Consider the following 3277-nt stretch of genomic DNA (forward strand, 5'->3'; position numbering starts at 1 on the left):
ATAGATACAAGATACAAAAGAAGACACACATTTTACCTGAATACATTTGTATTTTATTAAGGAAGAGGGTATATAGACAACATCACAACCTATATATTTTTTTCTGACAAAGGACTGTAGATATTGCACACAATTAGAAAGTTTTTAAAGAGCAGATATCTGATTTAATAGTGTTGCTTTGAGTATAGCACTTGTAATTGAACGGTATTTTAATTATATCATACTAAGCCAGACCACTCTAATATATTTCAGTAGATATAAAAAGTAAAATATGCACAAATTAGTCTATTACTTCAGAGAGTTCTTTTAGTCATAATCATTATGAAGATGTATTACATTTACATTGTGTGTTTGAATGCTTATTACAATTTAATGTATCCCTGTTCCTCTAAAATAAAAATGCCATTTTATAATAGGTCAGCAAAGAACTCACAGCTTTGAACATACTGTGTGTAATACAAGTGACATCTTATTGTTGCTGCATGAAGGTAAATGAATGACTATAGTCTCTGAAATTAATTGTTAATTCTGTTGAGTGAGTTTTTTATATTTATGTAAAAAGTTTTCAGATGCAAACAACAAAACCTTGCCATTTAACCTCAGGCAGTAAATGGATAAGACTATTGTATGTTTAAAGCAATCTGTAAGGTTCCTCCAACTTATTAATATATTGAAGAACATTGTAAATTATCACCACTTAAAAAGCTTAAAAAATAAAAATAAAATGTGTTTTATAAAGATTTCAATCAGTACAGTTCAGAAAGGATGTAAGTGCACATTGTTCATTGTCTTAGTAGTATTTTAATAAATAAAGTGAAATGTACCATATATATTTGATATTTCATTATTAAAACATAGATATTCATGTTTTTTCACCAACACGTTCACAATAAAAAAGGTGAAAAACATAATGAAAATATATATTTTTACTTTTATTTTTTAAAGAACTCTGAAATATTTTAGTCACTTACCTAATTTTGTAAAACAATAAAAACATTCCAGAAATATTTAACCGGTAACATATATGTATGCTATTTCCATCTTCAGTGCTTTATACATATACACTTATGTTGTATTATGTTAATATAAACTATAAAATATTTCTTTCTGTATTTACCTTTCTGTGTTTATAAGAATATTATGTATATATAAGAATATTGCACACATAATGCAATGAGTATATAAGGGGTTAATTAGACAATATTAAGCCATTCAATTAGTCACTTGATTTTTCCTTGTCAGTTTCATTGCTCCGTTTTCATTTAATCGGCATTGATGGGTGTGTTTTAATTAACTTAGTAAGAAATAAAAAGAAAATGGATTCATTCCTAAAAAAATACGAATTACATGCAGACAATTCCAAGGCGGTAGAGATTCATTTGTGTTTCACTTTTGCTTCAGTGTGGAATTTGTCCTTACTAAATTGAGAACACCCTTGAGGAAATCGGTAAAGATATTAAAAAAAGAAATGGACTTCAGTCTGATAAATTTCTGTCTTTGTTTTAGCCTATACACAACATATAAGTTATACTCTATATACTGTATGTATACACTAGTATGTAATGGTTTCAGAAAATGTTCTAACACTGAACTTTAGAACTCTGAATGAATTATTACATATTTTATTATTTCCAACAATAATACTCCTAATCTTTCTAATTATAATAACTTTTTTAGCATCGTGTTTTAACTTTGTTCTCTGCTACATCTTTCAGTGATTTTTGACAATGTCAAGCCTTGCTGTATATACAGGAGTCTACAGATTTTCTAAGTGACCAAACAAACTATTTTTTCAAAACGTCTTTTCTTAAGTCAACATTACTGCATTAAAAAACATCTGCAATCTTATCCATTGTATTGTATTGTTGTGGAGCATTAATAAAAATAACATATCAGAATACGCAAACTAAGCACAGCAGACTGAAACTCATTTATTGTATAGTAGCTTAATTTTACTCCTATTACGCTGTCCTGTCGCATTCCTCTACATGCTGGAGCACACACACAGACTCACGCAGCAAAATGAAAAACATTAGCCTCTCCCGTAATTGAATCAAATACCCAAAAACTGTATGTCAGCGCTTTTTCAACACATTTCCATTTTATTGTCCTTTTCTGTACCTTTCGAATGTTAATGTTACAAATTACGGCTTGGTTATATTAATAGCTGAACCTAGGAAGCAGAAAGAAAAAAAAGTGCAGGTCTTTTTTCCTTCTACTAAGTGCTAACTTGGGATTTCCTGGGCCCATTGTCATGTCAGCCGGACCAGCAGCTATTCCATTGTGATGATAATGGATTCAGTGTTGTTGGCTCAGAGGTCGCAGGGTCAACATAAGCTCCTTAATGGACTGTGAAATAACTCTAACTGCATTAACCTCCCTGGATCACATGGTGCAGCACAGACTTTCACTCCTCAAATCTCATTCGTTTATTGAGACAATACAATTGGATTAAATTTTAAATTTGCAGGAACACACCTTATAAAACAGTTTGGAATATTGAAAATATATACAGTATACATAATGGACACCATTAAACCACAGCTTTTGTTATAGTATATACAGTATTAGACAAATTATAAGAGAGAACATACAGCACAGTGAAGCCTAGCTTTGGGGAAACCTTATATTATAACTATGTTCCTTGAGCATGAGCAAAGCATAAACTTAATTGTACATACAGTACTGTATATGTAACATTCCAGTTTTTTACTTTGATCTGCTTGCAGGGTTTCCTCATTAGGCAGTGCACATATAGTATTAATGAGTTTATATTACTGTAAAACATTATAATTTTAAAAGCATTCTGTAACTACAAATATGCATCCTAATATTGGCTAACAAAGAATAATTTTTGATTTAATTTGTTAAACAGGTATTTTCAAATAACAAAAATAAATATTATGGAAGTCTTTTTGAAATCCTGATAAGCCAATGTCCATGACAACATTTGTTTAACTTTGGTTGATATATCATATGTATTTTAAAATGCTTAAGAAATCTGTAGCAAAAAGAAAGCATCACGTTATAAGGATTACTGTTTCTTGATCCTGACATAGCTGTCTGTGCAATTTCATTATACGCTTTTTATATCTTTCCTGAGACTGATCATCTTCAATTCAATTAAACACAGTCATACGGTAGGTCACACTTGTGTCTTGACTTCATTACAGTTTCCAAATATTTTGAACGTGTTCAGAGTTGTCCTTCCCCTTATGAGTCATGAGCAGGATCAGTGGCTAACACAGTGCTGCCATATCACTGTGTTGTACAAAAT

The sequence above is a fragment of the Lepisosteus oculatus genome, chromosome 2 (assembly GCF_040954835.1).
Source record: "Lepisosteus oculatus isolate fLepOcu1 chromosome 2, fLepOcu1.hap2, whole genome shotgun sequence".
In the NCBI taxonomy this organism is placed as follows: Eukaryota; Metazoa; Chordata; class Actinopteri; order Semionotiformes; family Lepisosteidae; genus Lepisosteus; species Lepisosteus oculatus.